Here is a 22,632-nt window from a genome sequence, read left to right as displayed (position 1 = left end):
GCTCCAAAATGCCGAACGCAAAAGTATTGCGTGGGGACGCAAAAGAAATAAATTTCCCCATGTCCCCTCACGGGCTTCCGTACCTTACCTCTTAAATCTGTAGTGCACATGCAGCAATTTTGTTGGTCAGATGAGACTTGACACATGTTGGTATTTTTGGTTTGACGAAGAGATGCAGGGCTGATTTAATCCAGACTTTGCCAAACAAGTGTCCCTTAATCACTGGTGAACTTGATTACGACTAAACACGTTTTACAAGCAGCAGACTGCGTGTTAACAGCGCTGCATTCAACTCTCCTGAAGTTCGGTAATATTTTTGACTTTCCTGTCAGCTCTATGAGTTTAATAGATAAGTCCTTACTTCTGACTTTACGTTACAAATCCAATTTTACCACATCCAGTTCTCCACCTGTATTTGCTCCCTCCATCCTGAACGCAGGTGGAAAACATCGAGCAGAAGCACTGTTGGCTTGTGGGTCATGTAGTTTGTTTGACTCGCATTATAGTATAGGCTTCTTGGAAAAAAACTACACATTATTACTCCAACTGACAATTTATCACTTCACAAGACTTATTCTCAGACTATGTGTTTGTGCTTTTATTACGTCTGTAATCCGGTTTTACTGAGGCAGAACTCACGTAAAACACGGCATTCACACCCAAGTGTTTTGCCTGATCTTAGTGTATTTACTTTTCTGTAGAATTTGGGGTTTCTCACTCTCCCCGGGCCTCAAACCCAGTTCAACAGTAATCCCCCGCCGAGAACTACTCTGAACTGCCACGTTCGAGAAACTACTATATTTTCCACCCAATACCACCACTAAGTCTTGTAATTCTCTTCAAACATCTTATTCACCAGTTTAAAATAACCTCCTATTCACATGTTTAAATCCTACTCAACATTTATAACAATCTTTTTCTTAAGGTTTTGGCAGACTCAGACTTACTTAGACATCAGACACAATATTAATTTAGCCTATCGAAAATCCAAAAGCAGAGTTTGATTAAAGAGATTCTGCTTACTTTCTCTGTAGTTTTGGCTAGACCGTGTCTGATGTCTGTTAGGCCTCGTCAATGATCCCAATTTCTTTTGCCTGTTGCTCCAAATCCCGGACGAGCCCTCAATTGTCGAAGCTGTCTTTGCTTCTCCGGGTCCGTTGATTTGGGTACAGGTTTCAAAAGAGTGAAATAAACACAAGTACAACCAACTTTGAGTTCGCCTCTGCGCAGAGTGAGAGATGGACTCCAGTCACGCACCTGCAAGCCTAAGTCTGATAGGCTCTCCGCTTTCAGATCGTTTTATTCCAGTCTCAAGGGTGTGTTCAACATATACATATATCATGTCACTCATGTATAACATAACATTTCCTTGGGTCCAAATAAGGAGTATTTCTGTTTATTCTCTTATTTTTATTCTCTTTGTCCTGTCTCCTGTCTCCTGTAACCTGGAGCAGTGTGTGGTGAGAGAAAAATGTAGAATCAGTTATGTTTCCCTCCCAGTAACAATAAAAGATATGCGATGGCTGGGAATCAAACCCAGGTCAACTGCTTGGAAGGCAGCTATGCTCACCACTATACCACCATCGCAACAAAATACCACCATTTCCGCAGACGGTTTCCTCTGTAAGAACAATCTCTCATCTGAAGTTGGGAGACTATAAATAGAGTTAATATTAAGGCTATTTTGCTAAATCCCTGTGCTTCAGGTTTTGTTTTTCAGGGAAGGATTTTTTTACGTGTCAATGTATAGAACCTTGAAGCAGTGGAAGTGCGAGACCGTATTATTTTCCAAATACAATATGCGACGGACAGGATTCGAACCCCAATCAACTGGTTGGCAAGCAGCTATGCTCACCCCTATAACACCATCGCAAAACAAAGTACATAGTTTCACTGAAAATTCTTCTCTGCAAGAAGATATTCAAAATGAATGAAGCAGCCATATTGATAAAAATGGACTTAGAGATAACCCAAATTACATAAGCAAAATTTGTTTGGATTAAACCCCAAAATAGTCAAAACCTTTGTCTTGCTTTAAATTTCCAACAAAACGTCATCTTCAGTGGCCTACAATCTAACCTGGCCAAACATGTTAGTCAGCCAAAAGTCGGGGTTGTTGAGGGAGACACTCAGTTGTTCGGGCCCAGACATAAACCTTCCCTTCTTGATCAAGTTTTTATTTACAAGTACCTTAAATACCCCATATCTAGGCCTTTAGTTCTGTTGCTTCAGGCTCATGCTACAGGGTACATCCCTTCATAGCTTCATGGGATCCCTGGTGACACGTAGCAATCAACTTGTGTGACTAGTACTGTGCCACCTGATTTTCACAAGTAAGATTTATAAATTCCCATGTCTATCATACATCTAATCATTGCCAGTAGATTGCTGTCCAGCATTGTACAACTCCATTGAATTTAAAGAAATGCTAAAGGAACTCAGAATAAGCTACAGAATCTGTGGAATGGATATGTATAATCTGGCAGTCTTTGGAAATCACACAATACTACCCATTGCAAGACGCCTAATGTCCAAGGTGTTTACCTGTACAGGCTTCGTTTGGGACTCTGATTGGATTCAGTCAATAAGCAGAGGCCCTTCATTGTATCAGTTCAAATTTGCAAGAAATTTCACCTGAAACGGCCCTGAATATATTCTAGCCAAATCTCTTCAAAGGCCACTATGGTTACCACTGTGTCAGTTTTGCCAGATGCAATGCAAATTTCAGCTGATAAACAAACTGGCTGCTAACCTGGAGCAGCCCATGAAAAGGCACCTAGGAACCGGGATTTAAATGAAAAGATTATTAATCCAGTGTGTGGTGAGAGGAAATATAGAAGCAGTTATGTTTCCCTCCCAGTAACAATAAAAGATTAAAAGCTATGCGATGGCTGGGAATCAAACCCAGGTCAACTGCTTGGAAGGCAGCTATGCTCACCACTATAACACCATCGCAACAAAAGACAACCATTTCTGCAGACGGTTTCCTCTGTAAGAACAATCTCTCATCTGAAGTTGGGAGACTTTATGAATAGACTTAATATTAAGGCTATTTTGCAAAACCCCTGTGCTGCAGGTTTTGTTTTTCAGGGAAGCATTTGTTACATGTCAATGTATAGAACCTTAAAGCAGCGGAAGTGTAAGACCGTATTATTTTCCGAATACAATATGCAACGGCCAGGATTCGAACCCCGATCAACAGGTTGACAAGCAGCTATGCTCACCCCTATAACACCATCGCAAAACAAAGTACATATTTTCACTGAAAATTCTTCTCTGCAAGAAGATATTCAAAATGAATGAAGCAGCCATGTTGATAAAAATGGACTTACCCAAATTACATAAGCAAAATTTGTTTGGATTAAACCCCTTTCGTTGTCCGATGAGCTAACCCCTCCCACTTACTTCCCTTTTCTTAGAGGTATTGCTCAAACCAGCTCTCCATCCAATGGGTCCGGACTTCCCTAAACCTGAAGGGTCTTGCCTAACGGGCTTACTGAAAGTTCTGTTTAAGCTGGTGTCGGGAAATGACTCGCCTAGCCCCTGACAGCCTTCATCCAAATGTCTCGCCTTTCTTCAACTGGAGGCCCGGGTGACCGAGTAGCCTTTCGCGGTCATCCTCACCTTCCACAGTCACTTTTGTTCACGGCTGCTCATTCCCTATTTTACAACTGGCACTTGGTATATGGACTAGTATAATTTTAGTAGCTCGGCACGAGCTTCAAGGGCGCTGTTTTAACCTATTTGACTAAGGCAACCGTTAAAAACCTCCTATAATCTATTAGGACCAAACAACAAGACTTTTTACCACCAATGAAAAACCAACAGTACTGTGACTTAAATAATTGAATGTCCACAACTTAACTAGAATTTTATATGCTTTCTTTAATTAGTAGAGCTTTGGCAGGAGCAAGCAACAGCTTTAATTCAGCAATACTGATTATTTCAACGATAATAAAAACAAATCAATCAACTCAACCTGTCTTTCCCTGAAGCTGAAACTAGTGGGTTTGAGAGGCTTTGAAGACGGAGATTCTTCCATAGACCGAATGATTCCCTCTGGTAACAACGAGTGATTTCTTGAAGGAAATAGGACTTGATCCTCAGGTTTCTTCCTTTAAGTGACAAATACTGATGCTCCGAACTTTCGATGATTTACCCAGGTCTTGGTTGTAATTTCCCTCTGGAGGTAATGGCTTCTTTAATTGGAAGAGTTTGGGTGAATCCAGAGGCCCAAATGAGTTATATTCAGGACTTCCCGAAGCCTGAATTGTAGAGCAATCAGCTGGCCACCGATCAAGTTCACTTCTATTGTCTGGATAAAAAAGGCTTTAGATTAAATCAGATCCTTAAATCTGAGACACAGTCCTTCAATGGCATCGGGTTTATCCTCTTTCTTAGGCAGTTAATCAGTCTGGCTGTGACTCTGGTACTCTGATCCACCTGTAGCTTCTCTCCGATCTTGTTCACTGATCTTCTGCGAGGAAAACAACAACGTTTCTACACTCACTCACTGTCTTTATAGTCCAGGAAATGTACCTTATTTGGTTATACTGACAAACTTGGTTGCTCAATGCATTGATCCGGTCTTCAACGTTTTTCTGTTTAAACGTTTTTCTGTTTCTCTGTCATGGAAAGTTTCAAAACCACTCAGCTGCTTCTCAGTCATGGCAAGTTCCAAACCACCCACACTGTTTCCTAACCTCAACATGTTATCATACATTTTCAGCAGTTATTTTAGCTCGTTGTACATGCAAAAGATCACAATCTTTACACCTGCAACAGAATATCATCGTTTTTGTTCATATTGCTGCTAGAGATAAACCACATAGCATTTCACAGATTACACTTTGTTCGTTACAGTCTACAAGCAAAAGATCATAATCTTTACACCTGCAACAGAATATCATCGCTTTTGTCCCTATTGCTGCTAGAGATAAACCACATAGCATTTCACAGATTACACTTTGTTCGTTACAGTCTACATGCAAAAGATCATAATCTTTACACCTGCAACAGAATATCATCGCTTTTGTTCCTATTGCTGCTAGAGATAAAACACATAACATTTCACAGATTACACCTTGTTCGTTACAGTCCTCTTTACTTCACCAGTTCCAGAACTCCAGATCAGGCTTGCACTGTTTCAACTGTGTGACTTCAATATACACTCCATGAATTACACTTGGGGATATTCTTTATTACATTTGTTCTATAGTCAAATATAAGAAGTTTGCTATATGTTGCATGGATTACATGGAAAGATCTCACCTTATTTTGACACCCCGAAATAGTCAAAACCTTTGTCTTGCTTTAAATTTCCAACAAAACTTCATCTTCAGTGGCCTACAATCTAACCTGGCCAAACATGTTAGTCAGCCAAAAGTCGGGGTTGTTGAGGGAGACACTCAGTTCGGGCGCAGACATAAACCTTCCGTTCTTGATCAAGTTTTTATTTACAAGTACCGTAAATACCCCATATCTAGGCCTTTAGTTCTGTTGCTTCAGGCTCATGCTACAGGGTACATCCCTTCATAGCTGCATGGGATCCCTGGTGACACGTAGCAATCAACTTGTGTGAATAGTACTGTGCCACCTGATTTTCACAAGTAAGATTTATAAATTCCCATGTCTATCATACATCTAATCACTGCCAGTAGATTGCTGTCCAGCATTGTACAACTCCATTGAATTTAAAGAAATGCTAAAGGAACTCAGAATAAGCTACAGAATCTGTGGAATGGATATGTATAATCTGGCAGTCTTTGGAAATCACACAATACTACCCATTGCAAGACAGCTAATGTCCAAGGTGTTTACCTGTACAGGCTTCGTTTGGGACTCTGATTGGATTCAGTCAACAAGCTGAGGCCCTTCATTGTATCAGTTCAAATTTGCAAGAAATTTCACCTGAAACGGCCCTGAATATATTCTACCCAAATCTCTTCAAAGGCAGCTATGGTTACCACTGTGTCAGTTTTGCCAGATGCAATGCAAATTTCAGCTGATAAACAAACTGGCTGCTAACCTGGAGCAGCCTATGAAAAGGCACCTAGGAACCGGGATTTAAATGAAAAGATTATTAATCCAGTGTGTGGTGAGAGGAAATGTAGAATCAGTTATGTTTCCCTCCCAGTAACAATAAAAGATTTAAAGCAATGCGATGGCTGGGAATCGAACCCAGGTCAACTGCTTGGAAGGCAGCTAAGCTCACCACTATAACACCATCGGTACGAAAGACAACCATTTCCGCAGACAGTTTCCTCTGTAAGAACAATCTCTCATCTGAAGTTGGGAGGCTTTATGAATAGACTTAATATTAAGGCTATTTTGCAAAATCCTTGTGCTTCTGTTTTTCAGGGAAGCATTTTGTTACGTGTCAATGTATAGAACCTTGAAGCAGCAGAAGTGCGAGACCGTATTACTTTCCAAATACAATATGCAATGGACAGGATTCGAACCCCGATCAACTGGTTGGCAAGCAGCTATGCTCACACCTATAACACCATCGCAAAACAAAGTACATAGTTTCACTGAAAATTCTTCTCTAAAAGAAGATATTCAAAATGAATGAAGCAGCCATGTTGATAAAAATGGACTTAAAGATAACCCAAATTACATAAGCAAAATTTGTTTGGATTAAACCCCGAAATAGTCAAAACTTTTGTCTTGCTTTAAATTTCCAAAAAATCTCCATCTTCAGTGGCCCACAATCTAACCTGGCCAAACATGTTAGTCAGCCAAAAGTCAGGGTTGTTGAGGTAGACAGACACTCAGTTGTTCGGGCCCAGACATAAACCTTCCCTTCTTGATCAAGTTTTTATTTACAAGTACCTTAAATACCCCATATCTAGGCCTTTAGTTCTGTTGCTTCAGGCTCATGCTACAGGGTACATCCCTTCATAGCTTCATGGGATCCCTGGTGACACGTAGCAATCAACTTGTGTGACTAGTACTGTGCCACCTGATTTTCACAAGTAAGATTTATAAATTCCCATGTCTATCATACATCTAATCATTGCCAGTAGATTGCTGTCCAGCATTGTACAACTCCATTGAATTTAAAGAAATGCTAAAGGAACTCAGAATAAGCTACAGAATCTGTGGAATGGACATGTATAATCTGGTAGTCTTTGGAAATCACACAATACTACCCATTGCAAGACGCCTAATGTCCAAGGTGTTTACCTGTACAGGCTTCGTTTGGGACTCTGATTGGATTCAGTCAACAAGCAGAGGCCCTTCATTGTATCAGTTCAAATTTGCAAGAAATTTCACCTGAAACGGCCCTGAATATATTCTACCCAAATCTCTTCAAAGGCAGCTATGGTTACCACTGTGTCAGTTTTGCCAGATGCAATGCAAATTTCAGCTGATAAACAAACTGGCTGCTAACCTGGAGCAGCCTATGAAAAGGCACCTAGGAACCGGGATTTAAATGAAAAGATTATTAATCCAGTGTGTGGTGAGAGGAAATCTAGAATCAGTTATGTTTCCCTCCCAGTAGCAATAAAAGATTAAAAGCTATGCGATGGCTGGGAATCGAACCCAGGTCAACTGCTTGGAAGGCAGCTATGCTCACCACTATACCACCATCACAACAAAAGACTACCATTTCCGCAGACAGTTTCCTCTGTAAGAACAATCTCTCATCTGAAGTTGGGAGTCTTTATGAATAGACTTAATATTAAGGCTATTTTTCAAAATCCCTGTGCTTCAGGTTTTGTTTTTCAGGGAAGCATTTTGTTACATGTCGATGTATAGAACCTTGAAGCAGTGGAAGTGCGAGACCATATTATTTTCCAAATACAATAAGCGACGGACAGGATTCGAACCCCGATCAACTGGTTGGCAAGCAGCTATGCTCACCTCTATAACACCATCGCAAAACAAAGTACATATTTTCACTGAAAATTCTTCTCTAAAAGAAGATATTCAAAATGAATGAAGCAGCCATGTTGATAAAAATGGACTTAGAGATAACCCAAATTACATAAGCAAAATTTGTTTGGATTAAACCCCGAAATAGTCAAAACTTTTGTCTTGCTTTAAATTTCCAAAAAATCTCCATCTTCAGTGGCCCACAATCTAACCTGGCCAAACATGTTAGTCAGCCAAAAGTCAGGGTTGTTGAGGTAGACAGACACTCAGTTGTTCGGGCCCAGACATAAACCTTCCCTTCTTGATCAAGTTTTTATTTACAAGTACCTTAAATACCCCATATCTAGGCCTTTAGTTCTGTTGCTTCAGGCTCATGCTACAGGGTACATCCCTTCATAGCTTCATGGGATCCCTGGTGACACGTAGCAATCAACTTGTGTGACTAGTACTGTGCCACCTGATTTTCACAAGTAAGATTTATAAATTCCCATGTCTATCATACATCTAATCATTGCCAGTAGATTGCTGTCCAGCATTGTACAACTCCAATGAATTTAAAGAAATGCTAAAGGAACTCAGAATAAGCTACAGAATCTGTGGAATGGACATGTATAATCTGGTAGTCTTTGGAAATCACACAATACTACCCATTGCAAGACGCCTAATGTCCAAGGTGTTTACCTGTACAGGCTTCGTTTGGGAATCTGATTGGATTCAGTCAACAAGCTGAGGCCCTTCATTGTATCAGTTCAAATTTGCAAGAAATTTCACCTGAAACGGCACTGAATAGATTCTAGCCAAATCTCTTCAAAGGCCGCTATGGTTACCACTGTGTCAGTTTTGCCAGATGTAATGCAAATTTCAGCTGATAAACAAACTGGCTGCTGACCTGGAGCAGCCTGTGAAAAGGCACCTAGGAACCGGGATTTAAATGAAAAGATTATTAATCCAGTGTGTGGTGAGAGGAAATGTAGAATCAGTTATGTTTCCCTCCCAGTAACAATAAAAGATTTAAAGCAATGCGATGGCTGGGAATCGAACCCAGGTCAACTGCTTGGAAGGCAGCTATGCTCACCACTATACCACCATCACAACAAAAGACTACCATTTCTGCAGACAGTTTCCTCTGTAAGAACAATCTCTCATCTGAAGTTGGGAGTCTTTATGAATAGACTTAATATTAAGGCTATTTTGCAAAATCCCTGTGCTTCAGGTTTTGTTTTTCAGGGAAGCATTTTGTTACATGTCGATGTATAGAACCTTGAAGCAGTGGAAGTGCGAGACCATATTATTTTCCAAATACAATAAGCGACGGACAGGATTCGAACCCCGATCAACTGGTTGGCAAGCAGCTATGCTCACCTCTATAACACCATCGCAAAACAAAGTACATATTTTCACTGAAAATTCTTCTCTAAAAGAAGATATTCAAAATGAATGAAGCAGCCATGTTGATAAAAATGGACTTAGAGAACAACCCAAATTACATAAGCAAAATGTGTTTGGATTAAACACCGAAATAGTCAAAACCTTTGTCTTGCTTTCAATTTCCAACAAAACTCCATCTTCAGTGGCCTACAATCTAACCTGGCCAAACATGTTAGTCAGCCAAAAGTCGGGGTTGTTGAGGGAGACAGACACTCAGTTGTTCGGGCACAGACATAAACCTTCCGTTCTTGATCAAGTTTTTATTTACAAGTACCTTAAATACCCCATATCTAGGCCTTTAGTTCTGTTGCTTCAGGCTCATGCTACAGGGTACATCCCTTCATAGCTTCATGGGATCCCTGGTGACACGTAGCAATCAACTTGTGTGACTAGTACTGTGCCACCTGATTTTCACAAGTAAGATTTATAAATTCCCATGTCTATCATACATCTAATCATTGCCAGTAGATTGCTGTCCAGCATTGTACAACTCCATTGAATTTAAAGAAATGCTAAAGGAACTCAGAATAAGCTACAGAATCTGTGGAATGGACATGTATAATCTGGTAGTCTTTGGAAATCACACAATACTACCCATTGCAAGACGCCTAATGTCCAAGGTGTTTACCTGTACAGGCTTCGTTTGGGAATCTGATTGGATTCAGTCAACAAGCTGAGGCCCTTCATTGTATCAGTTCAAATTTGCAAGAAATTTCACCTGAAACGGCACTGAATAGATTCTAGCCAAATCTCTTCAAAGGCCGCTATGGTTACCACTGTGTCAGTTTTGCCAGATGTAATGCAAATTTCAGCTGATAAACAAACTGGCTGCTGACCTGGAGCAGCCTGTGAAAAGGCACCTAGGAACCGGGATTTAAATGAAAAGATTATTAATCCAGTGTGTGGTGAGAGGAAATGTAGAATCAGTTATGTTTCCCTCCCAGTAACAATAAAAGATTTAAAGCAATGCGATGGCTGGGAATCGAACCCAGGTCAACTGCTTGGAAGGCAGCTATGCTCACCACTATACCACCATCACAACAAAAGACTAGCATTTCTGCAGACAGTTTCCTCTGTAAGAACAATCTCTCATCTGAAGTTGGGAGTCTTTATGAATAGACTTAATATTAAGGCTATTTTGCAAAATCCCTGTGCTTCAGGTTTTGTTTTTCAGGGAAGCATTTTGTTACATGTCAATGTATAGAACCTTGAAGCAGTGGAAGTGCGAGACCATATTATTTTCCAAATACAATAAGCGACGGACAGGATTCGAACCCTGATCAACTGGTTGGCAAGCAGCTATGCTCACCTCTATAACACCATCGCAAAACAAAGTACATATTTTCACTGAAAATTCTTCTCTAAAAGAAGATATTCAAAATGAATGAAGCAGCCATGTTGATAAAAATGGACTTAGAGATAACCCAAATTACATAAGCAAAATTTGTTTGGATTAAACACCGAAATAGTCAAAACCTTTGTCTTGCTTTAAATTTCCAAAAAATCTCCATCTTCAGTGGCCCACAATCTAACCTGGCCAAACATGTTAGTCAGCCAAAAGTCAGGGTTGTTGAGGTAGACAGACACTCAGTTGTTCGGGCCCAGACATAAACCTTCCCTTCTTGATCAAGTTTTTATTTACAAGTACCTTAAATACCCCATATCTAGGCCTTTAGTTATGTTGCTTCAGGCTCATGCTACAGGGTACATCCCTTCATAGCTTCATGGGATCCCTGGTGACACGTAGCAATCAACTTGTGTGACTAGTACTGTGCCACCTGATTTTCACAAGTAAGATTTATAAATTCCCATGTCTATCATACATCTAATCATTGCCAGTAGATTGCTGTCCAGCATTGTACAACTCCATTGAATTTAAAGAAATGCTAAAGGAACTCAGAATAAGCTACAGAATCTGTGGAATGGACATGTATAATCTGGTAGTCTTTGGAAATCACACAATACTACCCATTGCAAGACGCCTAATGTCCAAGGTGTTTACCTGTACAGGCTTCGTTTGGGACTCTGATTGGATTCAGTCAACAAGCAGAGGCCCTTCATTGTATCAGTTCAAATTTGCAAGAAATTTCACCTGAAACGGCCCTGAATATATTCTACCCAAATCTCTTCAAAGGCAGCTATGGTTACCACTGTGTCAGTTTTGCCAGATGCAATGCAAATTTCAGCTGATAAACAAACTGGCTGCTAACCTGGAGCAGCCTATGAAAAGGCACCTAGGAACCGGGATTTAAATGAAAAGATTATTAATCCAGTGTGTGGTGAGAGGAAATCTAGAATCAGTTATGTTTCCCTCCCAGTAGCAATAAAAGATTAAAAGCTATGCGATGGCTGGGAATCAAACCGAGGTCAACTGCTTGGAAGGCAGCTATGCTCACCACTATACCACCATCACAACAAAAGACTACCATTTCCGCAGACAGTTTCCTCTGTAAGAACAATCTCTCATCTGAAGTTGGGAGTCTTTATGAATAGACTTAATATTAAGGCTATTTTTCAAAATCCCTGTGCTTCAGGTTTTGTTTTTCAGGGAAGCATTTTGTTACATGTCAATGTATAGAACCTTGAAGCAGTGGAAGTGCGAGACCATATTATTTTCCAAATACAATAAGCGACGGACAGGATTCGAACCCCGATCAACTGGTTGGCAAGCAGCTATGCTCACCTCTATAACACCATCGCAAAACAAAGTACATATTTTCACTGAAAATTCTTCTCTAAAAGAAGATATTCAAAATGAATGAAGCAGCCATGTTGATAAAAATGGACTTAGAGATAACCCAAATTACATAAGCAAAATTTGTTTGGATTAAACACCGAAATAGTCAAAACCTTTGTCTTGCTTTCAATTTCCAACAAAACTCCATCTTCAGTGGCCTACAATCTAACCTGGCCAAACATGTTAGTCAGCCAAAAGTCGGGGTTGTTGAGGGAGAAAGACACTCAGTTGTTCGGGCACAGACATAAACCTTCCGTTCTTGATCAAGTTTTTATTTACAAGTACCTTAAATACCCCATATCTAGGCCTTTAGTTCTGTTGCTTCAGGCTCATGCTACAGGGTACATCCCTTCATAGCTTCTTAGGATCCCTGGTGACATGTAGCAATCAACTTGTGTGAATTGTACTGTGCCACCTTATTTTCACAAGTAAGATTTATAAATTCCCATGTCTATCATACATCTAATCATTGCCAGTAGATTGCTGTCCAGCATTGTACAACTCCATTTAATTTAAATAAATGCTAAAGGAACTCAGAATAAGCTACAGAATCTGTGGAATGGATATGTATAATCTGGCAGTCCTTGGAAATCACACAATACTACCCATTGCAAGACGCCTAATGTCCAAGGTGTTTACCTGTACAGGCTTCGTTTGGGACTCTGATTGGATTCAGTCAACAAGCTGAGGCCCTTCATTGTATCAGTTAAACGTTGCAAGAAATTTCACCTGAAACGGCCCTGAATATATTCTAGCCAAAATCTCTTCAAAGGCCGCTATGGTTACCACTGTGTCAGTTTTGCCAGATGCAATGCAAATTTCAGCTGATAAACAAACTGGCTGCTAACCTGGAGCAGCCCGTGAAAAGGCACTTAGGAACCGGGATTTAAATGAAACGATTATTAATCCAATGTGTGGTGAGAGTAAATGTAGAATCAGTTATGTTTCCCTCCCAGTAACAATAAAAGAATAAAAGCTATGCGATGGCTGGGAATCAAATGCAGGTCAACTGCTTGGAAGGCAACTATGCTCACCACTATACCACCATCGCAACAAAAGACTACCATTTCCGCAGACAGTTTCGTCTGTAAGAACAATCTCTCATCTGAAGTTGGGAGACTTTATGAATAGACTTAATATTAAGGCTATTTTGCAAAATCCCTGTGCTTTAGGTTTCATTTTTCAGAGAAGCATTTTGTTACGTGTCAATGTATAGAACCTTGAAGCAGTGGAAGTGCGAGACCGTATTATTTTCCAAATACAATATGTGACGGACAGGATTCGAACCCCGATCAACTGGTTGGCAAGCAGCTATGCTCACCCCTATAACACCATCGCAAAACAAAGTACATATTTTCACTGAAAATTCTTCTCTAAAAGAAGATATTCAAAATGAATGAAGCAGCCATGTTGATAAAAATGGACTTAGAGATAACCCAAATTACATAAGCAAAATTTGTTTGGATTAAACACCGAAATAGTCAAAACCTTTGTCTTGCTTTAAATTTCCAACAAAACTCCATCTTCAGTGGCCTACAATCTAACCTGGCCAAACATGTTAGTCAACCAAAAGTCGGGGTTGTTGAGGGAGACAGACACTCAGTTGTTCGGGCACAGACATAAACCTTCCCTTCTTGATCAAGTTTTTATTTACAAGTACCTTAAATACCCCATATCTAGGCCTTTAGTTCTGTTGCTTCAGGCTCATGCTACAGGGTACATCCCTTCATAGCTTCATGGGATCCCTGGTGACACGTAGCAATCAACTTGTGTGACTAGTACTGTGCCACCTGATTTTCACAAGTAAGATTTATAAATTCCCATGTCTATCATACATCTAATCATTGCCAGTAGATTGCTGTCCAGCATTGTACAACTCCAATGAATTTAAAGAAATGCTAATGGAACTCAGAATAAGCTACAGAATCTGTGGAATGGATATGTATAATCTGGCTGTCTTTGGAAATCACACAATACTACCCATTGCAAGACGCCTAATGTCCAAGGTGTTTACCTGTACAGGCTTCGTTTGGGACTCTGATTGGATTCAGTCAACAAGCAAAGGCCCTTCATTGTATCAGTTCAAATTTGCAAGACATTTCACCTGAAACGGCCCTGAATATATTCTAGCCAAATCTCTTCAAAGGCCGCCATGGTTATCACTGTGTCAGTTTTGCCAGATGCAATGCAAATTTCAGCTGATAAACAAACTGGCTGCTAACCTGGAGCAGCCCGTGAAAAGGCACCTAGGAACCGGGATTTAAATGAAAAGATTATTAATCCAGTGTGTGGTGAGAGGAAATGTAGAATCAGTTATGTTTCCCTCCCAGTAACAATAAAAGATTTAAAGCAATGCGATGGCTGGGAATCAAACCCAGGTCAACTGCTTGGAAGGCAGCTATGCTCACCACTATAACACCATTGCAACAAAAGAGCCATTTCCGCAGACAGTTTCGTCTGTAAGAACAATCTCTCATCTGAAGTTGGGAGACTTTATGAATAGACTTAATATTAAGGCTATTTTGCAAAATCCCTGTGTTTCAGGTTTTGTTTTTCAGGGAAGCATTTTGTTAAGTGTCAATGTATAGAACCTTGAAGCAGTGGAAGTGAAGACCGTATTATTTTCCAAATACAATATGCGACGGACAGGATTCGAACCCCAATCAACTGGTTGGCAAGCAGCTATGCTCACCTCTATAACACCATCGCAAAACAAAGTACATATTTTCACTGAAAGTTCTTCTCTAAAAGAAGATATTCAAAATGAATGAAGCAGCCATGTTGATAAAAATGGACTTAGAGATAACCCAAATTACATAAGCAAAATTTGTTTGGATTAAACCCCGAAATAGTCAAAACTTTTGTCTTGCTTTAAATTTCCAAAAAATTTCCATCTTCAGTGGCCCACAATCTAACCTGGCCAAACATGTTAGTCAGCCAAAAGTCGGGGTTGTTGAGGGAGACAGACACTCAGTTGTTCGGGCACAGACATAAACCTTCCCTTCTTGATCAAGTTTTTATTTACAAGTACCTTAAATACCCCATATCTAGGCCTTTAGTTCTGTTGCTTCAGGCTCATGCTACAGGGTACATCCCTTCATAGCTTCATGGGATCCCTGGTGACACGTAGCAATCAACTTGTGTGACTAGTACTGTGCCACCTGATTTTCACAAGTAAGATTTATAAATTCCCATGTCTATCATACATCTAATCATTGCCAGTAGATTGCTGTCCAGCATTGTACAACTCCAATGAATTTAAAGAAATGCTAAAGGAACTCAGAATAAGCTACAGAATCTGTGGAATGGACATGTATAATCTGGTAGTCTTTGGAAATCACACAATACTACCCATTGCAAGACGCCTAATGTCCAAGGTGTTTACCTGTACAGGCTTCGTTTGGGACTCTGATTGGATTCAGTCAACAAGCAGAGGCCCTTCATTGTATCAGTTCAAATTTGCAAGAAATTTCACCTGAAACGGCCCTGAATATATTCTACCCAAATCTCTTCAAAGGCAGCTATGGTTACCACTGTGTCAGTTTTGCCAGATGTAATGCAAATTTCAGCTGATAAACAAACTGGCTGCTAACCTGGAGCAGCCCGTGAAAAGGCACCTAGGAACCGGGATTTAAATGAAAAGATTATTAATCCAATGTGTGGTGAGAGGAAATGTAGAATCAGTTATGTTTCCCTCCCAGTAACAATAAAAGATTAAAAGCTATGCGATGGCTGGGAATCAAACGCAGGTCATCTGCTTGGAAGGCAGCTATGCTCACCACTATACCACCATCGCAACAAAAGACTACCATTTCCGCAGACAGTTTCGTCTGTAAAAACTATCTCTCATCTGAAGTTGGGAGACTTTATGAATAGACTTAATATTAAGGCTATTTTGCAAAATCCCTGTGCTTCAGGTTTCGTTTTTCAGAGAAGCATTTTGTTACGTGTCAATGTATAGAACCTTGAAGCAGTGGAAGTGCGAGACCGTATTATTTTCCAAATACAATATGCGACAGACAGGATTCGAACCCTGATCACCTGGTTGGCAAGCAGCTATGCTCACCCCTATAACACCATCGCAAAACATAGTACATATTTTTACTGAAGATTTTTCTCTAAAAGAAGATATTCAAAATGAATGAAGCAGCCATGTTGATAAAAATGGACTTAGAGATAACCCAAATTACATAAGCAAAATTTGTTTGGATTAAACACCGAAATAGTCAAAACCTTTGTCTTGCTTTCAATTTCCAACAAAACTCCATCTTCAGTGGCCTACAATCTAACCTGGCCAAACATGTTAGTCAACCAAAAGTTGGGGTTGTTGAGGGAGACAGACACTCAGTTGTTCGGGCCCAGACATAAACCTTCCCTTCTTGATCAAGTTTTTATTTACAAGTACCTTAAATACCCCATATCTAGGCCTTTAGTTCTGTTGCTTCAGGCTCATGCTACAGGGTACATCCCTTCATAGCTTCATGGGATCCCTGGTGACACGTAGCAATCAACTTGTGTGACTAGTACTGTGCCACCTGATTTTCACAAGTAAGATTTATAAATTCCCATGTCTATCATACATCTAATCATTGTCAGTAGATTGCTGTCCAGCATTGTACAACTCCATTGAATTTAAAGAAATGCTAAAGGAACTCAGAATAAGCTACAGAATCTGTGGAATGGATATGTATAATCTGGCAGTTTTTGGAAATCACACAATACTACCCATTGCAAGACGCCTAATGTCCAAGGTGTTTACCTGTACAGGCTTTGTTTGGGAATCTGATTGGATTCAGTCAACAAGCAGAGGCCCTTCATTGTATCAGTTCAAATTTGCAAGAAATTTCACCTGAAACGGCCCTGAATATATTCTAGCCATATCTCTTCAAAGGCCGCTATGGTTACCACTGTGTCAGTTTTGCCAGATGCAATGCAAATTTCAGCTGATAAACAAACTGGCTGCTAACCTGGAGCGGCCCGTGAAAAGGCACCTAGGAACCGGGATTTAAATGAAAAGATTATTAATCCAGTGTGTGGTGAGAGGAAATGTAGAATCAGTTATGTTTCCCTCCGAGTAACAATAAAAGATTTAAAGCAATGCGATGGCTGGGAATCGAACCCAGGTCAACTGCTTGGAAGGCAGCTATGCTCACCACTATAACACCATCGCAACAAAAGACAGCCATTTCCGCAGACAGTTTCGTCTGTAAGAACAATCTCTCATCTGAAGTTGGGAGACTTTATGAATAGACTTAATATTAAGGCTATTTTGCAAAATCCCTGTGCTTCAGGTTTTCTTTTTCAGGGAAGCATTTTGTTAAGTGTCAATGTATAGAACCTTGAAGCAGTGGAAGTGCGAGACCGTATTATTTTCCAAATACAATATGCGACAGACAGGATTCGAACCCCGATCAACTGGTTGGCAAGCAGCTACGCTCACCCCTATAACACCATCGCAAAACAAAGTACATATTTTCACTGAAAATTCTTCTCTAAAAGAAGATATTCAAAATGAATGAAGCAGCCATGTTGATAAAAATGGACTTAGAGATAACCCAAATTACATAAGCAAAATTTGTTTGGATTAAACACCGAAATAGTCAAAACCTTTGTCTTGCTTTAAATTTCCAACAAAACTCCATCTTCAGTGGCCTACAATCTAACCTGGCCAAACATGTTAGTCAGCCAAAAGTCGGGGTTGTTGAGGGAGACAGACACTCAGTTGTTCGGGCACAGACATAAACCTTCCCTTCTTGATCAAGTTTTTATTTACAAGTACCTTAAATACCCCATATCTAGGCCTTTAGTTCTGTTGCTTCAGGCTCATGCTACAGGGTACATCCCTTCATAGCTTCTTAGGATCCCTGGTGACATGTAGCAATCAACTTGTGTGAATTGTACTGTGCCACCTTATTTTCACAAGTAAGATTTATAAATTCCCATGTCTATCATACATCTAATCATTGCCAGTAGATTGCTGTCCAGCATTGTACAACTCCAATGAATTTAAAGAAATGCTAATGTAACTCAGAATAAGCTACAGAATCTGTGGAATGGATATGTATAATCTGGCAGTCTTTGGAAATCACACAATACTACCCATTGCAAGACGCCTAATGTCCAAGGTGTTTACCTGTACAGGCTTCGTTTGGGACTCTGATTGGATTCAGTCAACAAGCAGAGGCCCTTCATTGTATCAGTTAAACATTGCAAGAAATTTCACCTGAAACGGCCCTGAATATATTCTAGCCAAATCTCTTCAAAGGCCGCTATGGTTACCACTGTGTCAGTTTTGCCAGATGCAATGCAAATTTCAGCTGATAAACAAACTGGCTGCTAACCTGGAGCAGCCCGTGAAAAGGCACCTAGGAACCGGGATTTAAATGAAAAGATTATTAATCCAATGTGTGGTGAGAGTAAATGTAGAATCAGTTATGTTTCCCTCCCAGTAACAATAAAAGATTAAAGCTATGCGATGGCTGGGAATCAAAGCCAGGTCAACTGCTTGGAAGGCAACTATGCTCACCACTATAACACCATCGCAACAAAAGACTACCATTTCCGCAGACAGTTTCGTCTGTAAGAACAATCTCTCATCTGAAGTTGGGAGATCTTTATGAATAGACTTAATATTAAGGCTATTTTGCAAAATCCCCGTGCTTTCAGGTTTTCTTTTTCAGGGAAGCATTTTGTTACGTGTCAATGTATAGAACCTTGAAGCAGTGGAAGTGCGAGACCGTATTATTTTCCAAATACAATATGTGACGGACAGGATTCGAACCCCGATCAACTGGTTGGCAAGCAGCTACGCTCACCCCTATAACACCATAGCAAAACAAAGTACATATTTTCACTGAAAATTCTTCTCTAAAAGAAGATATTCAAAATGAATGAAGCAGCCATGTTGATAAAAATGGACTTAGAGATAACCCAAATTACATAAGCAAAATTTGTTTGGATTAAACACCGAAATAGTCAAAACCTTTGTCTTGCTTTAAATTTCCAACAAAACTCCATCTTCAGTGGCCTACAATCTAACCTGGCCAAACATGTTAGTCAGCCAAAAGTCGGGGTTGTTGAGGGAGACAGACACTCAGTTGTTCGGGCACAGACATAAACCTTCCCTTCTTGATCAAGTTTTTATTTACAAGTACCTTAAATACCCCATATCTAGGCCTTTAGTTCTGTTGCTTCAGGCTCATGCTACAGGGTACATCCCTTCATAGCTTCTATGGATCCCTGGTGACACGTAGCAATCAACTTGTGTGACTAGTACTGTGCCACCTGATTTTCACAAGTAAGATTTATAAATTCCCATGTCTATCATACATCTAATCATTGCCAGTAGATTGCTGTCCAGCATTGTACAACTCCATTGAATTTAAAGAAATGCTAATGGAACTTAGAATAAGCTACAGAATCTGTGGAATGGATATGTATAATCTGGCAGTCTTTGGAAATCACACAATACTACCCATTGCAAGACGCCTAATGTCCAAGGTGTTTACCTGTACAGGCTTTGTTTGGGACTCTGATTGGATTCAGTCAACAAGCAGAGGCCCTTCATTGTATCAGTTAAACTTTGCAAGAAATTTCACCTGAAACGGCCCTGAATATATTCTAGCCAAATCTCTTCAAAGGCCGCTATGGTTACCACTGTGTCAGTTTTGCCAGATGCAATGCAAATTTCAGCTGATAAACAAACTGGCTGCTAACCTGGAGCAGCCCGTGAAAAGGCACTTAGGAACCGGGATTTAAATGAAAAGATTATTAATCCAATGTGTGGTGAGAGTAAATGTAGAATCAGTTATGTTTCCCTCCCAGTAACAATAAAAGAATAAAAGCTATGCGATGGCTGGGAATCAAATGGAGGTCAACTGCTTGGAAGGCAGCTATGCTCACCACTATACCACCATCGCAACAAAAGACTACCATTTACGCAGACAGTTTCCTCTGTAAGAACAATCTCTCATCTGAAGATGGGAGACTTTATGAATAGACTTAATATTAAGGCTATTTTGCAAAATCCCTGTGCTTCAGGTTTTGTTTTTCAGGGAAGCATTTTGTTACGTGTCAATGTGTAGAACCTTGAAGCAGTGGAAGTGCGAGACCGTATTATTTTCCAAATACAATATGCGACGGACAGGATTCGAACCCTGATCAACTGGTTGGCAAGCAGCTATGCTCACCCCAATGACACCATCTCAAAACAAAGTACATATTTTCACTGAAAATTCTTCTCTAAAAGAAGATATTCAAAATGAATGAAGCAGCCATGTTGATAAAAATGGACTTAGAGATAACCCAAATTACATAAGCAAAATTTGTTTGGATTAAACCCCGAAATAGTCAAAACTTTTGTCTTGCTTTAAATTTCCAACAAAACTTCCATCTTCAGTGGCCTACAATCTAACCTGACCAAACATGTTAGTCAGCCAAAAGTCGGGGTTGTTGAGAGAGACAGACACTCAGTTGTTCGGGCCCAGACATAAACCTTCCCTTCTTGTTCAAGTTTTTATTTACAAGTACCTTAAATACCCCATATCTAGGCCTTTAGTTCTGTTGCTTCAGGCTCATGCTAAAGGGTACATCCCTTCATACCTTCATGGGATCCCTGGTGACACGTAGCAATCAACTTGTGTGACTAGTACTGTGCCACCTAATTTTCACAAGTAAGATTTATAAAATCCCATGTCTATCATACATGTAATCATTGCCGGTAGATTGCTTTCCAGCATTGTACAACTCCAATGAATTTAAAGAAATGCTAAAGGAACTCAGAATAAGCTACAGAATCTGTGGAATGGACATGTATAATCTGGTAGTCTTTGGAAATCACACAATACTACCCATTGCAAGACGCCTAATGTACAAGGTGTTTACCTGTACAGGCTTCGTTTGGGACTCTGATTGGATTCAGTCAACAAGCAGAGGCCCTTCATTGTATCAGTTCAAATTTGCAAGAAATTTCACCTGAAACGGCCCTGAATATATTCTAGCCAAATCTCTTCAAAGGCCGCTATGGTTACCACTGTGTCAGTTTTGCCAGATGCAATGCAAATTTCAGCTGATAAACAAACTGGCTGCTAACCTGGAGCAGCCCGTGAAAAGGCACCTAGGAACCGGGATTTAAATGAAAAGATTATTAATCCAATGTGTGGTGAGAGGAAATGTAGAATCAGTTATGTTTCCCTCCCAGTAACAATAAAAGATTAAAAGCTATGCGATGGCTGGGAATCAAACGCAGGTCATCTGCTTGGAAGGCAGCTATGCTCACCACTATACCACCATCGCAACAAAAGACTACCATTTCCGCAGACAGTTTCGTCTGTAAAAACTATCTCTCATCTGAAGTTGGGAGACTTTATGAATAGACTTAATATTAAGGCTATTTTGCAAAATCCTTGTGTTTCAGGTTTTCTTTTTCAGGGAAGCATTTTGTTAAGTGTCAATGTATAGAACCTTGAAGCAGTGGAAGTGAAGACCGTATTATTTTCCAAATACAATATGCGACGGACAGGATTCGAAACCCCGATCAACTGGTTGGCAAGCAGCTATGCTCACCTCTATAACACCATCGCAAAACAAAGTACATATTTTCACTGAAAATTCTTCTCTAAAAGAAGATATTCAAAATGAATGAAGCAGCCATGTTGATAAAAATGGACTTAGAGATAACCCAAATTACATAAGCAAAATTTGTTTGGATTAAACACCGAAATAGTCAAAACCTTTGTCTTGCTTTAAATTTCCAACAAAACTCCATCTTCAGTGGCCTACAATCTAACCTGGCCAAACATGTTAGTCAGCCAAAAGTCGGGGTTGTTGAGGGAGACAGACACTCAGTTGTTCGGGCCCAGACATAAACCTTCCCTTCTTGATCAAGTTTTTATTTACAAGTACCTTAAATACCCCATATCTAGGCCTTTAGTTCTGTTGCTTCAGGCTCATGCTACAGGGTACATCCCTTCATAGCTTCATGGGATGCCTGGTGACACGTAGCAATCAACTTGTGTGACTAGTACTGTGCCACCTGATTTTCACAAGTAAGATTTATAAATTCCCATGTCTATCATACATCTAATCATTGCCAGTAGATTGCTGTCCAGCATTGTACAACTCCAATGAATTTAAAGAAATGCTAATGGAACTTAGAAAAAGCTACAGAATCTGTGGAATGGATATGTATAATCTGGCAGTCTTTGGAAATCACACAATACTACCCATTGCAAGACGCCTAATGTCCAAGGTGTTTACCTGTACAGGCTTCGTTTGGGACTCTGATTGGATTCAGTCAACAAGCAAAGGCCCTTCATTGTATCAGTTCAAATTTGCAAGAAATTTCACCTGAAACGGCCCTGAATATATTCTAGCCAAATCTCTTCAAAGGCCGCTATGGTTACCACTGTGTCAGTTTTGCCAGATGCAATGCAAATTTCAGCTGATAAACAAACTGGCTGCTACCTGGAGCAGCCCGTGAAAAGGCACCTAGGAACCGGGATTTAAATGAAAAGATTATTAATCCAGTGTGTGGTGAGAGGAAATGTAGAATCAGTTATGTTTCCCTCCCAGTAACAATAAAGATT

The 22,632-nt window shown here is 40.1% G+C and overlaps 6 non-coding genes across 6 annotated transcripts; all 6 read right to left on the bottom strand.

The window, feature by feature from the left end:
* Positions 1 to 1,515: 1,515 nt before the first annotated feature.
* trnag-ucc lies at positions 1,516 to 1,587 on the bottom strand. Its single transcript has one exon. It is a non-coding gene; the product is annotated as a tRNA-Gly (tRNA).
* Positions 1,588 to 2,883: 1,296 nt separating this feature from the next.
* Positions 2,884 to 2,955, bottom strand: trnag-ucc. Its single transcript has one exon. It is a non-coding gene; the product is annotated as a tRNA-Gly (tRNA).
* A 4,572-nt stretch (positions 2,956 to 7,527) lies between these two features.
* trnag-ucc lies at positions 7,528 to 7,599 on the bottom strand. Its single transcript has one exon. It is a non-coding gene; the product is annotated as a tRNA-Gly (tRNA).
* A 1,302-nt stretch (positions 7,600 to 8,901) lies between these two features.
* Positions 8,902 to 8,973, bottom strand: trnag-ucc. Its single transcript has one exon. It is a non-coding gene; the product is annotated as a tRNA-Gly (tRNA).
* A 1,303-nt stretch (positions 8,974 to 10,276) lies between these two features.
* trnag-ucc lies at positions 10,277 to 10,348 on the bottom strand. The gene has a single exon. It is a non-coding gene; the product is annotated as a tRNA-Gly (tRNA).
* A 6,796-nt stretch (positions 10,349 to 17,144) lies between these two features.
* Positions 17,145 to 17,216, bottom strand: trnag-ucc. Its single transcript has one exon. It is a non-coding gene; the product is annotated as a tRNA-Gly (tRNA).
* Between the last annotated feature and the right edge of the window lie 5,416 nt (positions 17,217 to 22,632).

This window comes from Girardinichthys multiradiatus, chromosome 21 (genome assembly GCF_021462225.1).
Source record: "Girardinichthys multiradiatus isolate DD_20200921_A chromosome 21, DD_fGirMul_XY1, whole genome shotgun sequence".
NCBI lineage: Eukaryota > Metazoa > Chordata > Actinopteri > Cyprinodontiformes > Goodeidae > Girardinichthys > Girardinichthys multiradiatus.
Note: the sequence above shows the minus strand (reverse complement) of the source record. Positions and strands in the feature narration are given on the sequence as shown.